Source organism: Protopterus annectens, chromosome 3.part0 (genome assembly GCF_019279795.1).
Source record: "Protopterus annectens isolate FY-2018-M chromosome 3.part0, PAN1.0, whole genome shotgun sequence".
In the NCBI taxonomy this organism is placed as follows: Eukaryota; Metazoa; Chordata; order Ceratodontiformes; family Protopteridae; genus Protopterus; species Protopterus annectens.
In genome coordinates, this window is record NC_056731.1 from 321,145,021 (window position 1) to 321,157,123 (window position 12,103).

General features: G+C 41.8%; 1 protein-coding gene across 4 annotated transcripts in view; it reads left to right on the forward strand.

The window, feature by feature from the left end:
* Window positions 1-12,103, forward strand: part of GRB10 (growth factor receptor bound protein 10) — a 2,734,830-nt gene that overhangs the window by 1,639,414 nt on the left and 1,083,313 nt on the right. The window lies entirely within an intron of this gene.

Sequence of the window (12,103 nt, forward strand, 5' to 3'; positions counted from 1 at the left end):
CAGGACTAAACCTCAAAGGAAATCTTAACTGCTGGTAGCATTTGCCGCAGGGGTAGAGGGGAAGGCTATTTCAAAGCAAACCATTTCTAAATGGATAAGCCATTGCATTAATTTCTGCTATAAGCACCATGGAAAACCTAACCCCCAGGGGATCAGACCTCACTCCACCAGGGCTGCATCTACCTCTACAGCCTTTCTCAGAGGTGTCCCTACCAGGGACATCCTAGAAGCTGCTACCTGGAGTTCTGTGCATACTTTCACCAAGCATTATCATTTGCCAATTTTCTCTAAATCCAGAGCTGGCTTTGCCACTGCAGTCTTTCAGGGCCTTATAGCTGGCCCTAATGCTGTCTAAACTCCTCTTCCCAACCATAGCTTTGAGAATCTACCCAAATGTAATGACTGCAATAGTGAAACATGAAGAACATAGTACAGTTGTGTACACTTACCATAAATGTAGATGTTTGAGCGTAGTCACTGTTGCAGTCCTGGTTACCCTCCCTCCAGCCCTTTAACTTCTTTTGGCTATACCTCTACATTCCTTTACTATGCTTAAAAGCCTTTTTGGTGTATTTACTTTTTTGTTGGAGGTATATCTTTGTGCTTTTATGTTTAATTGCTTCCCATTAGGGAGCACCTGACATCTGGGGCAAGAAAAACTGATGTAATGGCGTCGGCTGCATGTTTTATACCCCTGACGACCTGACGTCATGGAAGAAGGGACAGCAACCGACGCAAGACCCAAGACTTTGTTAATCAGGCTGACTGAGGGCAACCTGCAAGCTGATAACCCAAATGTAATGACTGCAACAGTGAATACACTCGAACATCTACATTTATGGTAAGTGTACACAACTGTACTTTTGTACCTGTTTCTGTAAGCAACAGGATTTGGGCTTTTTTTTTTGCATTCCATAAGGAGCTGTGCCACGCTGCCCTTTTGTGATGAAATTCAGTATGGCAGATCCTTCCAGGAGAACTTTAAAAGCAGACAAATTATTTATTTATTTTTATTTGATATTTGTTTATCGGGAGGGTCCAACTGGACAAGCACCTGTTTTCAGCAGAGGCCTGGAGAGAAAAGCTCCAAATACAAGTTAACAGCACACGTTATTTACAAGGTGTAGTAGTTGAGAGTTCAAGCAGAAATACAATGTACATAGAGGAGTTAATATACATATTGATATATAAATGATCAAATAGTTTACCCAAACATATTCCTCTATGATTGGTATGAGCTCTGAAAGTAATTAGTACCCTATTTTCAAAGAAAGAATGACACCAGCACTAGAGAAATCCAAGAAAATATTATTGAAGTGGTAATGGATATGAGATCTTGCATTGTGAGGATCACAGCAGTTACAATCACTTATATACCATAGATGTTCTTCCATGTCATTGCTGCAGTATTCTTTAAAATAGGGGTCCTCTGCCAAGGGCAGCCCAATATCCAGTCAGTGTACCAAGGCCTTTAGGTTGTAAAGGGTATGCCATATGTCACATATGCTCTTCATTTCTGGCATAATGGTGACATCCGTACCTGCCATCCTGAGAACTTTTGTGCCACCAGTCCAAACACCATCATTGATCATCGGTCTGAATGCTCGTTCATCTGCTGGTTATCTTCCACTGTCAAGTAAGTGTTTTTTTGTTTTTTTTTGATTTTCTTATTTTTATTTTGCCTTGTTTCTGGTTGTTGGGTTTCATATCATCCAGAAGGGGAAATACCAGTGTGGGAGACAGACTCCCCATAAAGATCATCATGAACAGTGTTTGTTCTGTTTAGGCACTTCCCACATCCATATGTCTTGTGAAATTTGTCAAGCTTTTGTCCTTAAGATATTGCGTAGTTGGCTTTCTTCGTTTGCAATTTACTTAGAAAACCAACAATTGTTGGCTAAAGACACTGTGGAAGGATCTCCATGGCCCGACAGTCAGCCTTCTGCCAAGAAAAAGACCAAGAAAGCTCAGTCAGATTATTCAGCTGTACTGCCTTCACTGGACATCTCTCTTGAGGCTGGTTTAAGCCCGGAGGATTGTTTGTTTTCTTTCTTAGATTCCTCTGCTGCGACCACTTCGGAGGCTGGCATGGATCTGACTCCACGCACACCCATGGAGGCCTTGCAGACATCTGCTTTGGATGTACAAGTGGAACAGTGGCTGCTGATTACCAAAGGGCCTAGGGGTGTTCGTTGCATATTAGTGAGAGAAAAGGTTCCGATTACCATTATAGAGTGTCATCAGAGGTGAGAGCCTCCTAAATTGTTTAAGGTTGATGTCCCACTTAAGAAGAAGCAGATGACTAAACATGTTTTGCCTGCTCCAAAAGATCCTCAGAGTGAATAACAAAACTTCACTCAAGGTCTGTTTAATGCCCTTATGGCTTTGAAGCCTCCACAGGGAGTATCTGTTCCTGCTTCTCCTTGGTCTTCTACCCCTCTTAAGAGGCCTAGAGAGCAGGATTCCTCTGATGATGATGCTGATTCTGATGAAGAGTCACTTATTTTATTCTCTCAGATTCCTTCTCCATTAGACTATGGTTCTGAGGAAGAAGAGTCTATCATTCCTGACTCTCCTTTTTAGGAGATTTTGTTTGGTGATACTATTTCCAGAATGATGGAATTTTTCAAATGGTACTGTGCTCAGGTGTCTGATGCTCAGAAGAGGTACTATGAGCTTTTGCAGATGGAGTCTTCTTGGCCCTCTGCTGTTCCTCTTGTTCTTGCTGCCCTGCTGGCTGCTTTTTCCTGTGCTTCTCAGTCTCTTGATTCCCAAAGCCCTGCTCCCAATAAACCTAATTTTATAAAGTGCCCAAGGATTCAAGTTTCTTTATAAATGTCCCTCTGCTGACCCTTCTGTGGTGTCTGTGGCTTCTGGTAATCCCTCCAAATTGTTGCCTTCATCTAAATTGTTTCCCTCTGATAAGGACAGCAGAACCACGGAGAGGATGTGTAAGAAGGTGCATCCTTCTGCTACCCTGGCCTTTAGAGCTGTGAACTATCAGACACACATGACCAGGTGTGTTTTGGCTCTTCTCTGATAGGCCTGTCAAGCCGTTTCAGATCTTATTGATTCTGAAGGAAAGACCTCTGTTCTTGCCTTGCTAATGACATCCTCCCAAGTTGCCTGCCATTCCATTAAATGTAGCTGATGCTTCATCTAGGGCTGCTGCTTTTGGATCTCTTTTGAGGAGACATTCCTGCCTCAGACTTCAGCCTTTGCCTGATGATATCAAGGCTAAACTGATAGATGCTCCTCTGGATAATAATCATTTGTTTGGTGCTGCTACAGACTTGTTTAAGTCTCTGCAAGAAAAGGGTAAGGCCTTACAGGAGTTGAAGCATATTTTTGTTTCACCTGTTCCCAAGTTTGAGGAATTACCCTAACAAACCTGCCTTTGTCCATAGACAGTCTTATCCTCCCACCAAAGGTAAAAAAGTGGTAGAAGGGCTCCTCCTGTTAAGGCTACCCAAACTCCTCCTACTCAGAATCTTCCTTTTCCTGAAAAAACAGGTGCTGTTTGTCTATTCTTGCCCTGTTTTTCCTCAGTCACATTCCTCGTTTTGTATGTCTTCTCCTGTCCCTTTTTTTGCTTAAAGATCATCCAAGACTCCTGGGTTCTTTCCATCATTCTCCAGGGTTATTACATGGTTTGGTAATCTCTTACTCACTTTTTGACCATTCCTCAGCCTCCTCAGGAACAACTTCCTTTTTTTTCCAGAGGTGCTTCATAGGTTTATAGGTTCATAGGTGTTTACTAGGCTAATGACCACAAGGGCCTTTTTAAGCGTAGCCATGCATCCCAAATCTCTGACAAGTTCTGATACCCCTGATAAATGTAAGCAGGGGTTTGGGAGATGAACCATTTACAGGTTAGTTGTGTCCATTAGAGGCATAGATGACAAACCAGGGATGAATTTCCAGTTTCCCATCCAATTGTCCAAGTTGCACTTGAATTGTATTAGAGAGGAACTCTGCTTCACATGGATGGAGAGCCTGTTTCATAGACGTGGTAGTCTCTGGGATACATACCTATCTCTCCAGCAGGATCTGTTTATATCATAGGCAAGGTTTAAGTCTTTAGAATGGATAATTCTGGTGATGTTCATTTTGTGGATATGCAGAAGGTCCATCAGAGTGGCGTCTGACAATGTCCTGTGTATGCCAAGCACAGATCTCCCCTCAAAAGCCTGTAGGAGACAGAATACAGGGATAGGGCCTTGAGGTGGTTTGCATAGGACATTTTATGTATGCCCTGTATTATTTTAGTGAAGAACCTCTGTGGATGTTCCATTTGTTGGTTACGCCTGGTTAGGTACATTCCAAAAGGGGCATTGTACTCAATGATAAGTCTAATGAATGCTGACTGCAGTGGAACAATGACTTCCTTGGACTTAGATGCCGTACCTTTAATTATAAGTTGTGCAATATAGAATGATTTCCTCACCACTGTAGGCACGTGATGGTCAAAGGCTAGATTACTATCTATGTGTGTCCCTAAGTCCCTAACTACTGAATCAACTCTAAGGGGTGTGTTGTCAATATGATAGTTACTAGGGATGGATGACTTCCCAAAGGATACTATTATGCATTTCTTGGCATTTAGTTTTAGTCCATGGCTCTGACACCAATTGTTTGTCAGTGTCAGTCCCTCCTGGAGAACATTTTTGTCAGTGTGAAATTCAATGACAGCTCCTAATTTGCAATCATCTGCAAATTTAGTCAGACAGAGGCCACTGACTTCTGAGAAGTAAATGCCAAAAAGGAGTGGTCCAAGGACTGATTCCTGAGGGACTCCACTTGTGACTGGCCTTTTTGTAGAGACAGACACCCCAATTCTAACTTCCTGGGTCCTGTCTGTGAGCCAGTTGGCTATCCACTGGGTGACATATGGGTTTGTACCTAACCTCTTGAGTTGTCAACAATGCCCGAGTGGGGTATTGTGTCAAATGCCTTGGCCAGGTCAAGGTAGGCAGTGTGAACAATTTTACCCTCATCCATTGCTTTAGTGACCTTCTCAAAGAAGTCCACCAGGTTGAGTAGACATGATCTGTCCTTGACGAAACCAAGCTGGGCTGGGTCCAGTGTCCTGAGGTTTACTGTAACTCTCTGTTGATCATCTCCATGATAATTCTTTCTATGGCTTTACATATAAGACTAGTGAGACTTGTGGGTTTGTAGTTTCCAGGGTCTATAGATGGCCCACCTTTGTGCAGAGGGATGACTGCTGCCTTTCTCCATTCATGAGGCATGAAACCTGTTTGGAGGCTACAGTTAAACAGTAATGCCAGAGGCCCTGAAAGGTCATGTTTTATGCCATTTAGAAGGCATTCTGGGATACTTTCTCAGCCTATTGATGCAATGTTCTTGGTCTTAGAGAGAGCATTTAGGACCTGTTTCCTAGTGATAGTAGGAGGAGTTATATTTGATGATATTTTCTGAGGGAAGGTTGAGGGGGGGAGAGTGGTAAAGCTGGAGCTGAATTTATCAGTCAGGAGGTTTTCTATGTCTTCTGGATCAGTATAGGTGGCTCCATATACATTGAGCTCTGCACACAATTGTGTATTGCCTTTGAGGTTGCAGACATAGCTAAAGAATGCTTTGTGTTTGTCCTTGGCCTTGGAGGCCAAACCTACCTCAAATTTGGCTTTGATAGAGTTTATTTGTCCTCTGAGTTGTTTGCTTACTTTGATGAGAGTACTTTTATCCTTTTGGGTGCTGCATCTCCTAATTTTTGCCATGTTTTTCTTCCATCTGTTATACATCCAATTGATTTTGTGATTCCACCAGGGTGGCTTGTTTTTTTTGTTTTTTTTTTTTTGAGTTAGTCCTGTACTTCTTCCTGGTAGGTACAGCTGCCTTTATGCAGCTTTTAATATGCTTGTACAGGGTTTCTGTGAATAGTTCTGCATAGGGAGCAGTGTACTCAGGGCTTATGGGAACTTGAAATTTTGCCAGGTTCTCACTTAATAGCAGGAGGTTAGCCTTAGAGTAGTTCCTGAATATTCCAGGTTTAGCTGTGGGTCCAGGCTTTATTTTTACTTAAAAGGAGACCATTTTGTGGTCTGACCTTACCACAGAAGGCATTACAATAGGAAGTGTGCAGCAGTCTCCCATTTTAGTGACCAGATCCAGTATGGTTGTACCCCACATTGGTGTATTGACTGTCTGGTCCATGGAGTTTGTGTTTACAAAATCCAGGAATCCCTGTGCATGTACGTTTGGTGTCATGTAGGATTCTCAGTTAATAGTGGGGTAATTAAAGTCACCCATGAGTATGGTATTGAGTTGGATGGTTAGTGTTTCTAATAAGTTTAAATATATGTTATGGGTTTCCTGGGTCATAGATTGGGACCTGTAGCTTGCAAGGAAGTGATATTGGATTTTGCCTGTGGTGATTTGAACATAGAACAGCTCAAGTGCGTTACCCTGTTTGGCCAGCCGTGAAGTGTATTTATCTTTGATGTAAATAGAGACACCTCCACCTGGAACAGCTCAAGTGCAGTGTCCTGTTTAACCATCCTTGAAGTGTATTTATCTTTGATGTAAATAGAAACATCTCCACCTGGAACAGCTGAATTGCATTGTCCTGTTTGACCAGCCTTGAAGTGTTGTTATCTTTGATGTAAATAGAGACACCTCCACCTTTAGTCACTGCCTGTGAAGTAGCTGGCCTAAATGTGTGGAAGGCATTTTAACCTAGCACTGTTGGTGTGCTCTCCACAGCTTTAAACCATGTCTTAGTGACTGCATAGATGTCAGGATTCACTAGGGTAAAAAGAGCTTCTAGGGAGTTGAGTTTTTTGTTTAGACTCCTAGCATTGAACAGTAATAACTTTAGATTTTGTTGGGTTTGATTTGCTGTGTTAGAAGTACTTTCAGTTTGGCATTGCCTAAAAAAGGCACTATGGGGGGAAGGCAGTGTTTTAGCTAATATCTGTTTTAGCTAATATTCGAAAGCCTAGAGGAGAGAGGTGCAGACCATCCCTGGCAAAGCAGCATGGTCTGTTGACCATCTCCTTCCATACTGACAAATATTGCACCCCCTTAGAATAACACCAGAAACTAAGCCAATTATTAAAGTCAGTCACCTTTTGTTCATATTGTGGCATCATCTTTGGAGAAGGTAAAATGGTGCTCAGTGCTAGGCTCATACCAGCCTGAAACGCATATTCCAAGAACTCCATGATGTCTCTCTTCATATAGTCTAGGGAGGTACTTCTCAGGTCATTTACTCCCACATGGACTATGACTGAGTCATATTAGTAATTGTGGTCCAATGACTTGAGTGCCTGCATAATATGGTGGATCCTATCCCCTGATAAGCAACTGTCCGTGACTTTCTTCTTACTCAGCCTGGTGAGAGAGTCATCAGTGTGCCTCACTATGGAGTCTCCAATGACTAGAATGTTGGATTGTGTGATGGTTTGCCTTTTGGGCTTAGAGGTTGAGGCTCCATGAGATGTCGCTCTATGTGTTGATGTGGATGTTGTTTTGAAAGAGTGCATGTGGGGCTGTTGAGGGTAGTTGTTATGTGTGCTTGGTCTAGGAGGTCTTTGTGGTTTAGGAAGGTTACAATTAAGTGTCTCAGCATATGTGGGTCGATATGTCTGCTTTGAATTGTGCATGATGGGTGCAGCTTGTGTACTACTGACAAACTTATTGACATTAGGAGTACTTTTAAATCTCTCACATACCATATCAGCTTGTTTGAGAATTAACTGGTTGTCAGTAAACGTTGCCTCAGGATACCCATATCCACCAAGCCGGTAATAGAGACAGTAGGAAAGTTCATATCCATGGCAACAGACTCTTTTTTATTGATTAGACAGTTGGAGTGAAAATATTGGTTACAGTCTGGAGTATCCGGTTTGCAACTATGGGGACAGTGCTTGTCACTGCAAACTAGTTGTCCTGTGTGCAACAAGGTATTGGAGTATTTTTAGTTGTACTTTTATTGGAAAAATGTCACATAAGGTGTCTGAGTCTGTACAGAGCACTGCCAAACACTTGAGGGGAAACTAATACGGAGACCCTAAAAATTTAAGGATGAAGTATTTAGGCGGATATTCTGAAGTTAGAACCAAGTCAAGCAGTACTTTATGAAAACAAACAACTAGCTTGTCAGGAATGATGAAAACTATGGAATGACTACTGCCTGGCTGCTACTAATGCTGGTCTCACCACAGCTTCACTCTGTTGGGATAGAATGCTCCTTTGCTTCTTCTCTCATCAGAAACAAAATGTTAGCACCAGTACGAAGCTGAGAAACAAGCCACTGCCTGTTTAGTTATCAACAGTCTTGTCCCAGATAATGCAGGGATCTGTAGGCGTGTAGCCTTTTCCTGGTAGATGCCTTGAATAGCAACCGGACCAATCAGGAACATTAAGCATAGACACTCACTCTCCAACCAGATACAGTGAGGAATTAATGCACTGTGCTCCTTCTGTCACCATGACCAGAATATAAGCAGAGATTCCAAGCTGTCACCAGTTAAGCAGTTATTAGGCTTTCTGGTGATCAGCAGTCTCCAGGAAATAATGTCCCTGTACTCCTTCTCTCACCAGGAGAAACCAGAAGCACTAATTCCAAGATGACTGCTGAGAGGCAGAATGTGGGTTCTCCGTAACTGGTGGTCTTGCAATAGATGTTTAAAAGTAAGATGAAAAAAATGGTTTATCCTAAACACTGCAGTGTACAGTAAGCAGTTATATATGAAAGTGGGTAAAAGTTTTAGCTAAGTGGAGAGCCACTATTTTTAAAACAGCAAGATAAACTGAAAGGGGTGGGTGTTTTGTATTCTGGTACTATGGAATACAGTGGGATGGGCAATAAATTTAAATAGTTGAAGAGAAGTGATTTCACAAAATTATGATTTTATGCTATCTCACACCAGCCATTGAAGGAGAGAGGGAAGGAGTTATAAAATCAAATTAACATAAGGGGCAGGCAACTAGAAAGAAAGTGGTGTTTAAAAACACAATAGTAACAGGGTGGGAGGGTGAAAAAAATTCTTACTCACAAGAGACACAGCTGTGGTCTCTTTTCAAGTTTTAGTATGTAATTAAAAGCAGAATACAAGAAAACCAGAGTGTAAAGAAAACAAATCACAGTATACAAAATAGAACAAGGCAGTAAAGTAATACAAAGTACAAAAAGTCAAAAGCAAACTAACTTTTCCTTCACAGCAAGCTGTGGCAGAGTCTGGGTGAGCTTTTCCAGCAAAGCTTTGGAATGTTTTATTTTACTCTTTAACTAGAAGGTTTCGCTCCAAGCTCCACCCCTCAGGTCACAGATGATTAACCTTAACTGACCTGTTCTAACTTCTGTGTGACTCCTTAATTGACCTGTTTTAATTTCTGTCAGACTCACAAGAGACACAACTGTGGTCTTTTTTCAAGTTTTAATATGCAATTAAAGGCAGAACACAAGAAAAACAGTGTAAAGAAAACAAATCACAATATACAAAATAGAAAAAGGCAATAAAGTAATACAAAATACAAGAAATCAAAAGCAAACTAGCCTTTCTCTCACAGCAAGCTGTGGCAGAGTCTGAGTGAGCTTTTCCAGTGCCTGTTGGCTCAAGGAACAATTCAAATTTCCAACTCCTCAGAGGGGGAAGGGCTTTTATTCCAAAGTGTTCTTCGTCCCCATGAAGGAAGGCACCTGGAGGCCCATTCTGGACCTTTCTCAACTAAATATCTTTTTGAAGGTCCCTTCCTTTCAGAAGCTGTCCCTTCAAACCTTGTTTCCTCTGCTACTTCCTCAGGCCCTTCTAGTATCCCTGGATCTCAGAGATGTTTATCAGCACATCCCTATTCATCCCCTTTTCAGGAAGTTTAACATTTCTCTGTTGCTTACTGCCATTTTTAATTCTCTGCTTTGCCCTTGGCCCCTCTACTTTCCCAAGGGTCTTCACTAAATCCCTTGGTCCTGTGATTGCTTTCTGCAGGTTAAGGAGGATACAGGTCTTTCTTTACCTGGATGACTTGCTTATTCAGGCCTTCTCTCTGGAGGTATTACTTCACCGTCTTCACTTTGCTATTTCTCTCCTGCAAAGCCTGGGGTTTACTGTAAATCTCCAAAAGTCATACCTGACTCCTCCTTGTCATGATTTTCTGGGACACAGGCTCCAGATTGTTCCAACGCTGGCATCCCTGCCTCCTCCCAGGGCCTTAACTCTCATTGTTTTCTTTCTATCCTTTCTTCCTCTGTCTTGAGTAACAGCCAAATCATTTCTGAGGCCTCTGGATTACATGGCTTCCACCATTTCCATGCTACCTCTAGCCAAGTTCCACATGGGAAAACTTCAGTGGTTTCTAAAGTCAGTTTGGCTTCAACATACTCATCCATTATATTTTCTAGTTCCTCATCCATTATATTTTCTAGTTCCTCCACTTCCATGCCTCAAGCTGGAACTTTAGTGGTGGATTCATCAGTTAACTGTCAACTTAGGGCTCCCTTTTCAACCTCTTATCCCCTTTTAGGATCTTTTCACAGATGCCTCAGACAGTGGGATGGGGGGGCCTCCTTTTGTTCTCTGAAAGTGCAGAGCCTTTGGTCTCTTCAACAAAAGAAAGACCACATTACTGCCAAAGAGATGAGGGCTCTTCTTCTGGTTCTTCAGGCTTTTCCTTCAAGGGACTGTTAAGATTCTTACCGACAATACTATAGTAATGTGGTATGTCAGCAAGCAAGGGAGGACAAGTTTTTATCTCCTGTGCAGGATAGCCCTTCAGGTTTGGGTCTGGCTGTCCAGTATAAGGTGACCCTTCAGGCAGTTTACATTCCCTCAGATCAGAACATAGTGGCAGGTTCATAACACAATCCCACAACTGGATGCTTCATAGGGATGTGTTTCTGCACATTGTCCACCAGTGGCGCACTCCTCAAGTAGATCTATTTACCTCCCCTCTGAACAGAAAACTTCCTCTATTTTGTGCCAGATCCCATGCCCTGTGGCCTGGAAGGTGGAAGCCCTCTCTTTTTCTTGGAAGGGAATGTTTCTTTATGTGTTCCCTCCAGTTCCTCTAATCCCAAAAGTCCTGTTCGAGATAAAACAGGATGCTTCCGGAATCCTGTTGGTAACTCCCTTTTGGCCCTGACAGCAGTGGTTCCCTCTTCTTCTGCATCTAGCCAAGGGCAATCATCACAAGTTACCTCACAGGGTGGACCTTCTCACACAAGCATCCCCACCTCTCCACTATTCAACTAACATTGTGGGTGATAGCGTTTTGATCGCCTTCAGACATCTTTTTTCTGAGGACGTGCTTCAGGGCTTGCAGGAGGCCAGGAAACCCATTACTAGAAAATCGTACTTCTCCAAATGGAGGAGGTTTTCTGTTTGGTGTCTTTCTTGTAACCTGGATCCACTTTCTGTGGATGTTCCTTTAGTTCTGTCTTATTTGTGTGAAATGCTGAGTTGGCATATTCTTAACTCATTACAGCCAAGTGCATCTCCAGGCGTTTCTGCAGTTACCTCCTACTGCACCTATAGGCATCAAATATTGCTTGTTCATATCTGCATTAATAATTCCAAAACCATGCTACAAACAAGGTATTCGAATATTTTATCTTGAGGCATACACAATGGCAAACACAACTAAACTTTATAACTAACTAGGAATTGTTAAAAAAATGTTGGCTCAATATACAGATGCCACTTATGTTTAAGTAGAGATCCTTGTAGAGAAGTTTCAATAGTATAGGGTTGCCGATTACACTAGTGACTGCTTGTTTATTAATGATAGCTTATATTTACATATACATTTTTGAAAACTTGATTTAAAATATGAATAGAGTGTTGTTCGTTAGATTAGCATATTTTATGCACCTTTATGGACATATCCTAAATGTCTTAAATGATTTTATGTAGAAATTGCGCTCATTTTTGAGCGAAGGTAAATATAGCTGTAAAAAAACTTTTAATGGAGAACAATGTGACCTGATAGGTCAATTATAGAATGAGAAGTTATTTATTTTAATGTCGGTTTGTTGTCTGAAGAAGTCCGGATAGAATCCAGACAAAAAGCGCTTAACATTCATGGTGTTGTTTTTTTATGTTTGCAGTTTTCATCACTAGTACGTGGTAGTATTTTTTAT